The sequence below is a fragment of the Aotus nancymaae genome, unplaced genomic scaffold, assembly GCF_030222135.1.
Source record: "Aotus nancymaae isolate 86718 unplaced genomic scaffold, 86718_ANA_hifiasm-v0.15.2.pri h1tg000003l, whole genome shotgun sequence".
Classification (NCBI taxonomy): Eukaryota; Metazoa; Chordata; class Mammalia; order Primates; family Aotidae; genus Aotus; species Aotus nancymaae.
In genome coordinates, this window is record NW_026988414.1 from 74,786,601 (window position 1) to 74,803,930 (window position 17,330).

General features: G+C 37.4%; 1 protein-coding gene across 7 annotated transcripts in view; it reads left to right on the top strand.

The window, feature by feature from the left end:
* PEAK1 (pseudopodium enriched atypical kinase 1) overlaps positions 1-17,330 on the top strand; it is a 301,934-nt gene that overhangs the window by 116,640 nt on the left and 167,964 nt on the right. For 4 of the 7 annotated variants that reach the window (XM_064382874.1, XM_064382878.1, XM_064382868.1 and 1 more), the window contains exons 3-4: positions 8,433-8,549; positions 15,287-15,368. The gene's annotated coding sequence lies outside the window, so the exon portion shown is untranslated. The remainder of the gene's footprint in view (positions 1-8,432; positions 8,550-15,286; positions 15,369-17,330) is intronic. The other 3 variants (XM_021668265.2, XM_021668266.2, XM_064382860.1) reach the window with 1 other exon arrangement.

Genomic DNA, 17,330 nt, shown 5'->3' on the forward strand with positions numbered 1-17,330 from the left:
TTTGTCCATTTTGATGGTTGTATCATGGTTTTTTGGGAGAATATTTTTATTGGAGGAATTATAAAGAAGTTGTTATGGATAATGTGACATAATGTCAGCCACTTTCAAATTGGGAAAAAAACTATTCTTGAACTTTTCTGTAAGCTTGAAATTATTTTTAAAATTAATTTTTGAAGTTTTTTTTTTTTTTGAGACGGAGTTTCGCTCTTGTTACCCAGGCTGGAGTGCAATGGCGCGATCTCGGCTCACCGCAACCTCCGCCTCCTGGGTTCAGGCAATTCTCCTGCCTCAGCCTCCTGAGTAGCTGGGATTACAGGCACGCGCCACCGTGCCCAGCTAATTTTTTGTATTTTAGTAGAGACAGGGTTTCACCATGTTGACCAGGATGGTCTTGATCTCTCGACCTCGTGATCCACCCGCCTTGGCCTCCCAAAGTGCTGGGATTACAGGCTTGAGCCACCGCGCCCGGCCTCATTTTTGAAGTTTTTAATAAAAGCCATTGTGAGTTGAGTGGATAAGAGGAGAAGTTCATTTAGAATACCTCTGATCAATGAAATATCTCCAGACCTTGAGGAAAATTAAAGATATTAAAGGGAAATACTGATGATAAAAAATCAATTCTAGAAGAAAGAGATTGTGGGAAGAATTCTTGTAAGAAAAAATCTTGTAAATAACCTTGGAAACTTTATATTACTTGAGATTTGGTAGTTACTGCTTTTTGTTGGCCTGTTGTATTGCCAAGTGTGGGAGTGGAAGTTTAGCATCCTGCTGGGTCTCACAGGGATTAGAGGGCAGAGGGCCAACTAGCACCACCCTGTACCCACAAGAAGGTATATGGTGGTGCTAGTAGGCCCTCTCCCCACCTAGGCACCTCTGCCTAGGTGCTGCTAGATGGGGTGGAAGTTTAGCTAGTGCTGGTGAAACATGGAGGAGGGACAGTTTTTTAGAAGTGTAGAAGGAACTTGATTTTGTACATTAACTTAGGAGAACCTGCCAAAGATGAGGGAAAGAAAATTACCCAATAGAATTTATAGAATAAATCCAAGTATACCATTCTCCTACCCCTAAAGTATGATCCTTGACATCTCAAGTCAGGCGGCTCATGCCTGTAATCTCAGCACTTCTGGAGGCCAAGGTGGGTGGATCACCTGCGGTCAGGAGTTTGAGACCAGCCTGACCAAAATGGAGAAACCCCATTTCTACTAAAAATACAAAAAATTAGCTAAGTGTGGTGGCAGGCACCTGTAACCCCAGCTACTCGGGAGGCTGAGGCAGGAGAATCCCTTGAACCCAGGAGGCAGACGTTGCCGTGAGCCAAGGTCCCACCATTGCACTCCAGCCTGGGCAAGAAGAGTGAAACTTGCATCTCAGAAAAATAAAAGAAAAACAGTTTTACAAAGGATAATCTTTAAAGGACCATTTAATTTATTATATTTCATCCAGCAATTTGAGACTAGATAAGAAATATGGTAAGATGTAGTTATTGGGTCTCCTCAAAGTTGGAATTAAGGATACCAAACAAAAGAAGCTATGGAACATTTTTTTCATTAATATTAAAGACCAGAGGGCAGACTATTTGCTGTGACCTGACCTAAAATACTGTGACATTCTGTTTTTTTTTTTTCCTCGAGATGGAGTCTTGCTCTGTCTCCCAGGCTGGAGTACCATGGTATGATCTCAGCTCACTGCAGTCTCTGCCTCCTGAGTTCAAGCGATTTTCCTGCCTCAGCCTCCCGAGTAGCTGGGATTACAGGCATGCACCACCACACCCAGCAAATTTTTTGTAGTTTTAGTAGATCCAGAGTTTCACCATATTGACCAGGCTGGTCTTGAATCCTGACCTCATGATCCGCTTGCTTTGGCCTCCCAAAGTGCTGGTATTACAGGCGTGAGCCACTGCGCCTGGCTGATTTTTTTAAATTCTAGAAACACTGCTGAAAATGATTGTTAGTAGTAGTGCACTCCATGCACTACATGTGGAACACTACTAAATCAAGAATACCTATCTTAGTGTTCCACATGTAACTACCAATATATAATATATATATATGTGTGTGTATGTATGTATTATATTGGCTCCATATTAGTCTTGTTCATTTAAAATGAAAGAATTTCAGGTAAATAATAACAGTACAGTTGTTAAACTCTTAAAATGGCTGAGTTTTCCCTCATTTAGAAGTTGAAAGCCTAAAACTTAACAATAAAAATAAGAACTGCCTCTTTGGAAACCATGTGGTGATAGTACTATTGTTCTTTGGGTGATAGAAAGGTTGATTAAAGTACCTGGAACACAATACCTTCATTAAGTATTTGCCATGAAACAAATGTTGGATAATCTGAAAAGTCTGATACTAATTTCTCTTTGAGAGAAAAATAAATGTCTTACCCCATAATATTAAATTCTCATTCTCTTCTCAGTAGAGAATTTGGGATGTGATATTAATTGAATGTACTCACATTTATCTTGAATTGAGATCACATAGAGGGAAGGGAACATAATATTTAAACATTAAAATCAGTTTCATGTTTTGGCCACAATTTGAAAAATGTAGTGTACAACATAGTTCCACTGATCGCTACCCAAAATCTGTTGCCATTTAAAAAGCTCTTACTAGATTACTCTTTGAGTGGTTGGTTGCAAAGTAGAGAGTGATTTACATGATGTATCGCCTAGTTTACTTTTTTAGTTCATAGGAGAAATCCTGTCCAGCTCCTGGATAGATAAATAGGTATATCTCTACCACACACACACACACAGAGAGAGAGAGAGAGAGAGAGAGAGAGAGAGAGAGAGAAAGAGTGTGTGTGTTAGATTTTCTGTGGCTGCTGGGAAAAATAGAAAATTCTGACTATTTATGGCAGAATTCCTCCCCCAGAACCAATTTGCTTTTTACTCAAGCTATCCTCCCCCAACTACCCCTCGGCCCCAAGCTAATATTATGAGGAAGTTGGTACATGTGAGCGTGTGCAATCTAAACTCTCTCTGCAGTCTGCTCATCCAGGTGCACAAATATCTTGGCTATAGGAAATGACAGTTGCTTCAAGTCACGTAATACTTTCTTACAGGAGCTAAAATATTGCAAAATAGTACTGTATGAAATGTGGAAAGGGACGTGGCAGAGAAATTTTTCTGTTTATTTTAAGAGGTCATTCACTGAAATGTCACCCAGAATGGAGTGCAGTGGCACAATTTTGGCTCACCGCAGCCTCTGCCTCCCAGGCTCAAACAATACTCCTTTCTCAGCCTCCTGAGTAGCTGAGATTACAGGCATGTGCCACTCCCACTCGGCTGATTTTTGTATTTTTGGTGGATACGGGGTTTCACCACGTTGGCCAAGCTTGTCTTGAACTCCTGACCTCAAATGATCCACCCACATCAGCCTCCCAAAGTGCTGGGATTTCAGGTATGAGCCACAACTCCTGGCCTCAAGCAAACCACCTGCTTTGCCCTCCCAAAGTGCTAGGATTACAAGTGTGAGACACCATGCCTTGTCCATTTTTTTCTTTAATAATCTAAATTCAATCAATTTGTTTTCCTTTCAAATAATACTTATCTGAAACTAGCACAGACAGAAAAATGAGGTCCAGCAATGAGTGCAATTTTTGGCATACCTGTTTTGTGAATGCAATTGGTTATGATGATATCCACTTATGTTCATTTATTAGATTACAGTTTACAAAGCATGGATATTTAGAACCCAGTGAATTCTGTAGTTCATAAAGTAGTATTATTGGACTTTTGAGTTAAAATCCTAGAAGGTTTTCTCTTATTTTCCCTATTCCATTCTCAGATTTCACATGCTTACAGGTATTAAAGAGTTGTGGAAACATCTTATTGCACTAAGAGAAATTGCTCCATAAAAAATATTTTCACCTGCTTGACCTGCAGTATTGATGAAGTGATTGAATTCCTTCAAGGAGGACAAGCTGTTATATCAGCTGAAGTGACACATGCTTTAGGGACAAGGCAGTCACAGGTGTTAGTAACATATACTTTGCCAACACAAGTTTATAAGAAGATAACATTTTTTAATTTTCAGCTTGGGATGAGTTTGAAAATACAAATATTTTACTTCTTTTACTATTAGAGGCAGTGAAAACGTTTTAAAGTAGCTGCTATGAAACATGCTTTTTTCTGTGAATGGCAGTAGTACTTCCTCAGAGCATATATCAAGTCAGCTGCTTCAGGGAGCATTTCACATTCTGTATGTATCCTGAGACCTAATTTTAGCAAATACAAATCGTCTAAACTCTTCCAAATTCCATTTGATATTCTAACTGGGAATGACAGTGGAGCACTGTCTGAACCTTTCAGATCTGTGTATTTTACAGCTGATTACTTCTGATTAAGTCCAGTTTTGGTCATTTTAGACTAAATGGGAATTTTTTCTCTGATGTCATAATGTGACAGTTATCGATCTCCTTGGAGGCATTCTCTAAACTATAGTACGTGGTGCTTTGGGCCAGAGTTCTGTGTGTGTGCTCTTCCCTTTTTTGTCTCGTTCTCTCCCTATATTCCTTTCTTCATTTTTAATATTTTCTTCATTTTTCAATTTAAAAAAAAAATGGGCCCCTTTAAACATGAGACCTCCTAAGAACAATCATAAATCATAGTTAATAATCTGTCTTAGGATAAACTTGTCCTCTACCATTTTATTTTATTTCAATTTTTAGAATTATATACCTACATTTTACTTTTATTTAATTTGACATTTATTTTACTTTATTTATTTTTTGAGACAGAGTCTTGCTCTGTCACCTAGGCTGGAATGCAATGGTGTGAACTCGACTAACTGCAACCCCCGCCTCCTGGGTTCAAGCAATTCTCCTACCTCAGCCTCCTGAGTAGCTGGGATTACAGGCGCCCACCACCACACCTGTCTAATTTTTTATATTTTTAGTAGAGACAGGGTTTTGCCATGTTGGCCAGGCTGGTCATGACCTCCTGACCTCAAGTGATCCACCCGCCTCAGCCTCCCAAAGTGCTGGGATTACAGGTGTGAACCACCATGCATGGCCACATTTATTTATTTTTATTGATATATATTAGATGTACATATTTTCAGGGCATATGTAATAATTTGATATTCATATAATCAAATCTCCTTTACCATTTTTAGATAAGGTTAACTCATGAGCCAAAAAAGATAAGGCATCCTTACCTCTTTATTCCCTAGTGACTCATTTACTTTTCACTATCTAGTTTGCTCTCTTGATGCCTTTCTTTCCCCTTCTCTTTTCAGTTTTTTATTGAAAGAAAATAAGGAATATTTTAAAGAGCAGTGAATCTTTAAATATTTCCTCTTCCATCTGCAAAATTAAATATTTGAAATAGCTCTTTATATTAAAATACCACTTGCAACGTTTAATTTTAGAAACATCAGCACATTGACAAATCATTGCTTATTCCAGGTACCCCAAATTTTCTTTGTAGAGGAAATATTCACTGTTCAAGCTTTAACTGATAAAGCTATATGTGCAGATAAAATAGGAAGAGAAACATTCTTTCTCCCCTCATTTATAAACAAAAATCTATGTAGTTGAAACTGGGTGGATATAGCTTTAAAACATAAGCTCATCCTTAGTGTTTGCACATTTTTTACTTCTTGTTGAAATAGATGTTCCTCCTATAAACACAACTATAAAATAAGAAGTCTGATCCACTGTTTGGAATTTTTCAGTTGATGGTGCATTATGTAGTACTGTGTTAGAATTTACTGGCCTGCAGTCTTGTGGTAGTGTTTTGCATTAAGATGAGTCAGTTTTCAGTGTTAAATAATTCCATGGTAACCTATATGGAAAAGAGTTTCTGCTTAAATGAATCAGAGTATGATGAGGCTTTATTAATGAGGTTGATGTAGTTGAATATTTGAGAAGTTAGAGTTAATTTAAAAAACTTGAGAGAAAACCATGTTCTTCAAAGCATCCGTAGTCTCCAAATCTAGTAAAAGTGAAGATCAGTTCTCACTGTAATAGTCTATAAGGATTTTTCTTTGTTTTAAAATATCTTTTTTTTTTCTTCCTCGATATTGGCAACTGTTTTATGTTGTATATATAATGCTCACTTAATACAACACTCTTATGAAGACATACACAGCTTAATAAAACTTTAGAGAGCAGGCCATCATGGTCATCATTTATAGAAATAGTTCTGACTACCACTGTGGCCTGTGCCTATATACGAGCCCTAAGGTCCCCTGAGGGGTACTTTTTATAAGCTTAGTCAAGGTTATTAAAGCCAGAGGAAAACTAATATTCAATCCTTCTACTGTTTTATTTATTACTCGATTTAATTTAGAAGTACTTAGGACCTTGACCTACCTCAGTACAGTTCATCCATTGGTAGTAAATATTAATTGATGAATTGAGATTTGTTGTCAACTCTTCTCCATTTATGCATTAATTTTTTCATATTCTGCTTTTTAAATTGTATATATCATATCATTGCAATGATAAACCAGTTTTATATTATAAAGCATTTTTTCCTTAATGAGGTATAAATATCAGTTACAGTTAGTTTAGTTTCCTGTAGCAATGAAAGAACAAAGACTAAGTCCAAAAACTCATCTAACCATACATATTATAATGTCCAGCATCTATACTAGGTATTGATAGTGTTTAATTTTTAATTCGTATTATCAGTATGCCAGATGCTCTATGTATATTACATAGGACTGCAAATTTCCTTTCAGGACCTAAAAGGGCTATTGTGTTTATAATGCATATGTTTATAGCATTTTGTACATTTCAATGTGTGTTCATATTGTTACATTTACTTTATTCTCAGAACAACCCTGAGAAATAAATAAGCATTATCTTTTAGGTAAACCAAGGTTCAGGAAGATTGAATGTTTTGCCTACACAAAAATTCAGACCTCTAGATTTCTTGTTAATGTTCTATCTGATACTCTACAGAGAGCGGTAAAATGGTATATTATTTCATAATAATAGATGTCAAACTACTATACAAATCTTTATTTGCATAGCACTTACAGTTTTAAAAATACCTTTTATATTATTTAAAAGAAAGTTGGAAAAGCAGAGTGCTTGTGTTATATACTCTTGTAGTTTCCGTTATTAGACTCATGCATTCAGTAAATGCAAAGTACCTCTGTGTTCTAGGAACTGGATTGGTTGCTAAAGTACAAAAGCAGTCTCAGCTTTCAAGGAGATCAGGCCATCAAGACACCGTTGTCTTACCCAACAGATGTGGACAGTGTGATATAGGCCAAGCTTGCTGAGGCACAGGAAAAATATTTTTGTTTCTCCTTGTTTGAGGGGTAAATGTGTGACTGGCACTGCCCTTTTACTGCCATGAACACAGAGGTAATGCCCATATCTACAGCAAACAGCTTTGAAGCAACAAATCAACACACTTAGTGACCAAAAAGATAGAAAGAGGTGGGCGTGGTGGCTCACACCTGTAATCCCAGCACTTTGGGAGGCTGAGGTGGGCAGATCACGAGGTCAGGAGTTTGAGACCAGCCTAACCAACATGGAGAAACCCCATCTGTATTTAAAAAGTACAAAAATTAGCTGGGCGGGGTGGTACGTGCCTGTAATCCCACCTACTCGGGAGGCTGAGGTAGGAAAATCGCTTGAACCTGGGAGGCATAGGTTGTGTTGAGCCAAGATCATGCCACTGCACTCCAGCCTGGGTGACAGAGCAAGACTCTGTCTCAAAAAAAAAAAAAAAAGCAAGAGCTTTGGACTTGATGACCCCCCTTCAGCCTCTTTACTAATCCCAGACTATCTACCTCTGAACATTTTGTGTTGGGGGAAATAAAGTAATGCCCTGTTTTTTTACAGTCATACATAAATCAGAGTTTCAATTAATTGTAGACAAATGTTTTCTGTCTCTATATTTTTTACTTATAATGGAAATTGAGCATGTACTAGACTAGAGAATGATATAACGAATCCACATTACCTAGTTATAATAGTAATCAATATTTAGCTAAACTTTTACATTCTTGCACATTCTCTCTTAGTAATTATAACTATGTTTAAGTATTCTATAATAAAAGTATGTGAAAATACTGTGGAAACACATGGAAGACAGTGACCAATGTGGCCAGAGTTGGAGGGTCTTCAAAGAGGAGGTAGCATTGACAGAAGCTTTAAGGTCAAGTAGAGAATGGAAAGCGCATTTCTAGTTGGAGAACTAACGTGTATAAAAAGGTTTTAAAAAGCATGGCATATCCAAAGAAGGGGAAAAAGATTACTGTGGCTGGAATATACCGATTATCAGGTATGAGTGTCAGTATATGAGTCTAAAAAGATGGCTTGGTGCCAAATCATGAATGGACATACATGTCATATCAAGAAATTTGATGCTTATTACATAGGTACCAGGAAGTGAATAATAGATTATATTTGGGTTTTTTTAATTTTTTTAAATTTAATTTAATTTTTTTCTCTTTTTGAGACAGAGTCTCACTCTGTCGCCAAGCTGGAGTACAGTGACACAATCTCAGCTCACTGCAACCTCTGCCTCCTGGGTTCAAGCGATTCTCCTGCCTCAGCCTCCTGTGTAGCTGGGACTACAGGTATGCGCCACTGCACCCAGCTAATTTTTGTATTTTTAGTAGAGACAGGGTTTCACCATGTTAGCCAGGATGGTCTTGATTTCTTGATCTCTGGATCTGCCCAAGTTGGCTTCCCAAAGTGCTGGGATTATAGGTGTGAGCCACCATGCCCAGCCTAGGTTTGGGTTTTTAAAAAAGAATAGTGACAGTAACATTTTTGGAGTATGGGATAAAGAAGGAAGTCAGTAAACTCTGCCAATGATTCGAGTAATTAGAAGGGCACTTGGTGGTAACAATAGTGGTTTTAGGCAAGGGTAGCTAAGTTTAAGAGATATTTCAGGGGAAGAACTCAACATGATTTGGTGCTTGGCTAGGATGCGGAGAAGGGAGATAGTCATAGAATGACTTGAGTAGATGTGATGATGCCAGGATTGAAGTAATATAGCAGAAGACAGGTTTGGAATAAGGGTATATGATAAGCTTAGTGTTTTAAGTTTGAAGTGCTAATAGTTCATTCAGGTAGAATATTCATTGTGCCAAGTGGAAATACAGAACTGGCCCACAAGAGAATCTCACACTAGGGAGTTCTATAACTTGCCTTTCCTGCTAAATATGTCATATGTCACAAGTTCATATATATGACTCTCTCTCTCTCTCTCTATATATATATATGTAGGTATGCACATATATACACATACATAGTTAATCCTCATTATTCACCAATTGCATATTTGCAGATCAGCCTACTTTCTAAAATTTATTTGTAATCCCTAAATCAGTACTTGTGGTGCTTTTGTAATAATTTGCAGGCATGCTAGGAGTGGTAAAAAATGTGAGTCACCTGATGTGCAGATTCTCAGCTGTAGTTGAACAAGGTGATACTCTGCCTTCTTGTTTTGGCTCTCATACTATAAACAAGCATCTCTTGCAGTTTACTTAATGCCACATTTTTCACATTCTCTGTGCATTTTTTAGTAATTTTGCTTTTTAAGCAAATGGCAACCAGTGTTGTGCCAAAGTGCTATGTAATATTCCTAAATGCACGAAAGCTGTGATATATCTATGCAAGAAATATGTGTGTTAGAAAAGCTTTTCTCAATCATGAGTTATGCTGTCAGCCATGATTTTAGTGTTAATGAGTAAATATATATTAAGTACAGTATCTTTAAACAGAAATACAGATAAAACAAGGTTATGTATTGGCTGGTTGATGAAAATATTGTGACTAGAGGCTCCTAGAAACCTAACCCTCTTTTTCATTTTCTCTAGAAGCAATTGTTCAATGTTCACTAATTCAGTATTTGTGGCAAATTAATAGACCATAATTACCACAGATAACAAGAATCAATGTGTGTGTGCATATGTAGAAAATCTGCTGCTCAAAATAACCCTTATATTTTTACAGTGTAGGCATTAGTCCTAATTTATACTTGAAATTATGATCACAAGAAATATATAACTCTTCTTAGTGAAAAATAAATGCATACAAGACGAAAACAGTTTGCTGTTTTAGATCAGATGGATGATTCCATATTCCTTAAGTCAGAAGGTTTTTCATAAAATGGAATATTGGAGAAGTACAGGTGACAATGACTGACAGCATCTAAATGATCATCTGTAGCACACTTGAGCATAATAGGGTTGTCAGCATCATATTGGTGGGCCGCCAATTTCTTTTACGGTTGATGTTATTCTCTTTAGCATGCTTGCAACATTATCAGTTCCTGTTCTCTTAAAGAAATTTATTTTATCATAGTGTTTATGTGTGAGGAGATTTCATAATCGAAGACTAGTGTGTGTGTGTGTACATTCATATCTGTCAATTTGCTTGAATATGACAGCTCAAAAGCATTTTTTAACCTTTCATTCACGAATGTTGGTTCATATCAGTAGGGGTGTTTTAAAATGACAGGTGTTATGTGAGAATGAGAATTACCCATACTTTCTGACGTATCATCAGTGTTATGTTTAAAATTAACATTCAGCTTTATATCTCACGTTTTACTGTCTGAAAATCTGAAAGCAGGGAATTGGCATTTACAAACTCAAGGACAAGCCGACATTCAACCCCATGCATTGCCTATCACACAGAAAAGAGATTCTGTGCTTGTTAGCGTATATCTGTTTTCTAATCACCTTCGTCCTTGGTATAGAAGATGTGCCTTGGTTATTGTCCTATAGGGCTATATAGTTAAATGCTTAAATAAGAATGATACAGACCTACATTTAGAGTTTCTTCAGTTTGAAGTGGCTGATTAATTTGTGCTGTTTGTTTCTTACCTGATCTTCTGACTGATTCTGTGGTTTTCTAACTAAGGTATTAAGGTGAATGCTTTCTGTCTTTACCGCAAACAGCAGATTTTGTGTTATTAAGAGTAGTTATCCAGCCTGGGTAACAAGACACTATCTCTACAAAAAAATAGAAAAAATTAGTCTGGCATGGTGATACGTACCTGTGGTCCTAGCTATCAGAGAGGCTGAGGTGGGAGGATTGGTTGAGCCTGGGAGGTGAAGGCTGCAGTGATCCATGATCACACCACTGCACTCCAGCCTGGGAAACTAAGCGAGACTCTGTCTCAAAAAAAGATCACAGCACTGCACTCCAGCCTGAGCAACTAAGCGAGACTCTGTCTCAAAAAAAAAAAAAAAACCAAACAAGGTGGCTTATGCCTGTAATCCCAGCACTTTGGGAGGCTGAGGCGGGTAGATCACTTGAGGTAAGGAGTTAGAGACTGGCCTGGCCAACATAGTGAAACCCTGTCTCTACTGAAAATACAAAATTAGCCAGGTGCAGTGGCTCATGCCTGTAATTCCAACACTTTAGGAGGCCAAGGCGGGTGGATCACTTGAGTTCAGGAGTTCGATACCAGTCTGGCCAACATGGTGAAACTCCATCTCTTCTAAAAATACAAAAATTAGCTGGGCATGGTGATGATCACCTATAATCCCAGCTACTCTGGAGGCTGAGGTAGGAGACTCACTTGAACCTGGGAAATGGAGGCTGCAGTGAGCTAAGATCGTGGACTACACTCCAGCCTGAGTGACAGAGTGAGACTCTATCTCAAAAAAACAAAACAAAATTAGCTGGGTATGATGCTGGGTTCCTGTAATCCCAGCTACTTGGGAAGCTGAGGCAGGAGAATCACTTGAGCCTGGGAGGCAGAGGTTGCAGTGAGCTGAATTATGCCACAACACTTCAGCCTAGGCAAAAGAATGAGACTTCATCCAAAAAAAAAAAAAAGTAATTGTGATAGCATCTTTTTCTCCTTATTTTTGGTAGATGACCATAATATTCACTCTTCACATGGAAATACCTCAAAGATTTATTCTTCTGCACTATGACTACTGTATTAAAGTGGGGTTTTTTTGTTTGTTTTTTGTTTTTCTTTTTGAGACGGAGTCTGACTTTGTCGCCCAGGCTGGAGTGCAGTGGCACCATCTTGTCTCACTGTAACCTCCACCTCCTGGGTTCAAGCAATTCTCCCTGCCTCAGCCTCCTGAGTAGCTGGGATTATAGGAGTCTGCCACCACGCCCGGATTTTTGTATGTTTAGCAGAGATGGGGTTTCACCATATTGACCAGGCTGGTCTCGAACTCCTAACCTCAGGTGATCCGCCTGCCTCAGCCTACCAAAGTGCTGGGATTACAGGCATGAGCCACTGCACCTGGCCATGTATCTATAAGTTTAAGGATAGATGCTTTTTAATTATATGGCATTTAGAAAGCAAAGTATTTGCAGTTGAAATCCTCTGTGAGTTGAACATTAAGCATATTATATTTTCACTTTCCCTGCAAATTCGAAGCAACCTAATATTCTAGTATTAAAGACTGTGTTATAAGATTAACCAGCCGTTGACCTTTTTGAAAGAGAGTCTTATGTTAACTTATTTCAATTTCAATAAACTATTATGCAATATAGAGATGTGTTATAATTTGAGAATTTTATGTTAAGTTCATCAGTAAGTGCTAAATTAAAGTGAGGATACCTTCTTAAGCCTGAAGAATGCAGGGAAGTGACTAAAAGATGAAAACATTTCTCTAATAAATCTCTAATGGAGGTACAGGGTAGTACCTAAATGTCAACTTTGCCATGCCATATGGTTTCAGAAAAAAATGTTTGGAGGTCTTTGGTGAATTAGTGGTAGTATCTAAGCCTCTTTAGAAGGATAGCTGTATTTGTTAATTTATATTTGCTGTTTACTGCTCCTCCAAACCTTGCAATACATGTCTTCTTAGCCTCCTATGAGTGTATTCATTTCCATCTCTGTTTTACTCATTCAAATACTTTTATTTCTCCTTTTCAACAATCTGAGCAATTACTCCTTGGATCCCCCAGGTTAAGACATTTTCTCCAAAGAGACTTACTAAAATTCATTAGTTTCCCTTCTCACTGGTTTTATGTATATAAATTATCAGCTGCTTTGTCATTAGTTTGCTTTGTTTCATTAATATTCAGTTAAATATCTCCTGAGTGCTTGTTGCAATGATGTGTGAGCTTGGTGGTGTAGAGAAGTATGCTGTGGTCAGGGTTTCCAGAGAAAGTGAGCTTGTACCTGAATAAGTAAGAATTTCCCATGTGTGGAAGGTAGGTAAAGATATACTGGCAAAGAGAACAGCATGAGAATACATGGGAGTGACAAATAGTTCAGTATGGCTGTGGTGCAATAAAGTGGGGCATAGGAAATTAAGCTGAAGAGATAGAGATGAGGACTTCGTATGTCATATTTAGACATTTATTCTTTGAATAAGGGACTTTATTCTGTTAGTGCTGGGTTGCTCTTGAAGACTTTGACATAATGAGGGTTTGATTTATGATAGTGCTTGATGTAACGAAATTTTTATTTTAAACCAATTACATTGGCAAAAGTATGTAAATAAATTTGAGATAGGTTAAGGGTAGAGATGGGAAGATGAGTTAGTTTCCTGATTTGGTCATATTGAGAGATAACTTGAATGGAGTTGAAGAAATAGATTTGGAAAGTGTTTAAAGTAGAAATCAGTAAGAATTGAAGATGACTGGTAAAATGTGAGATTACGGCCAGACTTTTGGCTTGAGAAGTTAAGGGGCTGTGGTTCTGCTATGACAGGGACTTTTTAAAAGGAACAGATTTTAGGAAAAGATGAACAGTTTTGGATATTCTGAGTTTTTGCCTACAGTACCTTCCGTTGGAAACTTCCAGCAAACAACTGGATGTAGGAGTCAGAGGCTCAGGTGAAAGGTCAGGATTCAGGGTATTCATTTCAGTTCCTCCCAGTTCTGAGAGGAATACAGAAAATGTGAGTAGAGTGTGAAGTGGGCAAAACACTGAACCCTAGGAGGAAAGGAAAAAGAGCAATGCAAAAAGAAAACTGGGAAGGAAAAAGCGCTATGTCTTTACCTAATTACTCTTAAAAGGAGGACAAATTTATCCTTTTTGAATCACTTTTTTTTTTTTGAAACAGAGTCTTACTCTGTCGCCAGGCACCAGCCTGGAGTGCAGCGGCATGATCTTAGCTCACTGCAACTTCCACCTCCCCAGTTTAAGTGATTATACTGCCTCAGCCTCCCAAGTATCTGGGACTACAGGCACATGCCACCACACCCAGCTAATTTTTGTATTTTTAGTAGAGACGGGGTTTCACCATGTTGGTCAGGATGGTCTCGATCTCTTGACCTCGTGATCCACCCTCCTCGGCCCCCCAAAGTGCTGGGATTACAGGCTTGAGCCACCGCACCCAGCCTTGAATCACTTTTTAAAACTAAGCATTCTTGAATAGTAGGTGTTATATAGTAGATAATAAGTGTTTAAGTTTGTCACTTATTTTGTCCAGCTGGAAAACAGTTCATTTACTTGGAAATTGTGTTTTTATATTTTATCTATTTTCATTACTTGACAAATATTTTTTAATTCATATCATTTCATGAGCTGCTATGTACTAGGCACCGTGAAGGCTCCTATTCTGGTTTTATTGTGAAAATTACTCTGACTCGAAGGCACTGATGTACACTAAATTTTGCATAATCAGTGTTATGTGGATTAATATGGTAGTTGAACATCTCTCTCTTCTTGAGTACAGTGTGGCCTTATTTAATCTTTTTCATCTCTCTGGATCACTATTTCTTCATTTTTCTTCTAGCAGTGTGCATTAGATGATTCCTAAAATGCTTAAAGTTTTTTAATTCTACAAGTCTGTTCGTTTTTAAAAACTCAAGAAGAGAGATTACCTTCAGTCTACCTACAGGTTTTAGAGATCCACAGGGCACGTGACTGGGTTTCATGACTCAACAAAATTATATGCAAGATACAGACATATATATGCATTTTTATGAGGATAAAATCTACAGCTTCTTTTGGATTATCATAGTTTTATATAACTCACCACTCATCTTGAACCCAAAAGGTTAAGAACTGTAGGAACCAGAAGTATTTTTGTATAATGTATTATAATAAACAATACTGCTTCTTGCAACCCCTGGATGGTGAAGTTATCTTTAATAGAGGTATTGCTATTCTTTGAAAAGTAATTTTTTGAAGTAAGGAACAAATTTATTTTAATGCAATATATGTTTACTTTTTGGCTACTTAAGCCTATAGTGTTTCTGTTGTATTAACCAATTAAAACACCTCTTGGTTATTTTATAGCTTAAAAACAAGTTCATCAAATAGAATAATAAGAGTTTGATTCTGCCTTATAGTGAATTAAAGGATGCTTAGTTTTAAAGAGTGATTCAAATGCCCTTCATTAATATATCTTCTCTACTTTGCATCTTCTAATAGGAAAAGAATACTGGAGATCCATTTGTAAGGAAAGAAAAGAAAGCAATGACATAATGCTCAGAGTTGGAGCCAGTTAAACCAGGTTTGTACTTTTTCTTTCCATAATGTAACAGGTTTATTCAAGTCTTGAATCTCTTTTATTAATCTCCTGTCTTATTCCAGCAAAAATCCAATAATTTTAAACCTTGCCATAGTAGTATGGAGGAGACAAAGATGAATAAGACATGTCCTTTTCAAACTATTTGCAACTTAACTGTGAATATGAAAGACAAAATGATAAAAAGCTAGATAGCAATCTCATTTTAACATGAAAGGTTTTGTGAGGTTTGGTAAATTGCTTGAGGTCAGAAGCTCTTAAAGAATTAAGGTGGGATTCAGACTCATATCTGTTGACTCCAAATATTTGCCTTCCATTATGTCACAATGTTCCCTATTTTGTTTAGGTTTAGTTGTTATGCAACTGCTGATTACTGAAGTAGAGTATGGAGATCATATGTATTTCATTTAAAGAATTTACTTTCATTTAAGGAATTTATTTCATTTACTTTCTGATGAAGTAAAAACAGGGAGAGTGTTCTCTATTCCTCAAAAGTTTGGAAGGTTAGACGGGAACTAACATTTGTAAGCACTTACTGTGTACTAGACATTGTTGTAAGGACTTAATATGAACTAACTTATTTAATTCACGACAGCCAGGTGACATACTTGGTGTTATCCCTCATCTTTAAAACAAAGAAATAAGTAAATTGCCCAAGATCACATAGCTGGTAAGTACCAAAAGCAGATTCAAAACTGTGTATTAGGAGAGATTAGATAGGGTTTACATCATGTCTAATGACTTAAATTTTATTTATTTATTTATTTTGAAATGGAGTCTCGCTCTGTTCCCTAGGCTGGAATGCAGTGGTGCGATCTCGGCTCACTGCAACCTCTGCCTCCTGGGTTCAAGCGATTCTCCTGCCTCAGCCTCCTCAGGACTACAGGCACGTGCCACCACACCTGGCTAATGTTTTGGGGTTTTTTTTGAATTTTAGTAGAGACAGGGTTTCCTTCTCTTAGCCAGGATGGTCTCGATATCCTGACCTTGTGATCCGCCCGCCTCAGCCTCCCAGAGTGCTGGGATTACAGGCATGAGCCACCGCGCCTGGCCAACTTAAAATTTAATATCACACAAACCAAACGAATAACTGGACAATTTAGTCTGAGTTCCTTTTGCTATTAAGTGTCATTTGTAAACATTCTGAATTCCACTATTAGCAGTTAAATCATCTCACCAAAATAATATTTATACATGATCCTATGAGATTTTAAATTCACAGAATAGTGAACAGCAACATATGACAGAAAGGACTTTGAAGCAGGGCTCAGGTCTGGGTCCTTTCAGTTCCCAACTTTGCTACTGACTCCTGTGCTCTACACGTATCTTAACCTGTTTTCACACATTTCGTAAGATAAGAAGGTTGACATCATTATTCCCAAAGTCCCTTACAACAATACAATTATATCCCCTCAGTAGATTTTTAAAATGTGCTTCACATGTGACTAGCTAGGAATCTTTAGTTTCGAGTTAAGTCTTTAGAGATCACTTTATTGAATCCTCCCATATGACAGAGGAAGAGACTGAGACCCTCACATTTATATGGCACTGTAAACATTTCAAAGCTCTTTTACATACATTAATCTCATGTGGGCCTCATCACCATACTCCTGTGGGTTAAATATTATTCTTTTCATTGTATACATGACCAGATTGAATTGATCATGCAGCTGGGCTAGACTAAGTGACTCTAATTCTCATCCGAAAGTTTATCATGTGTTCTTGCTTTAGTGGGACTAATTACATCCTTCGATGAAGTACTGTCCTGTGAGAAAGTGAGTGTTCAGAGATTTATGAAAAATCCAAGCAGGAGAAACAAACATTTTCTAGTATGAAAGTAGTAATGCTACAGCTATATAAACAGCAGTAACAAAGAGGAAAGGAAGTAATAAAGTCTATGAGTTAATTTAATTTTGGTTTTCATTTATTCCTAGATTAGGAATAAGC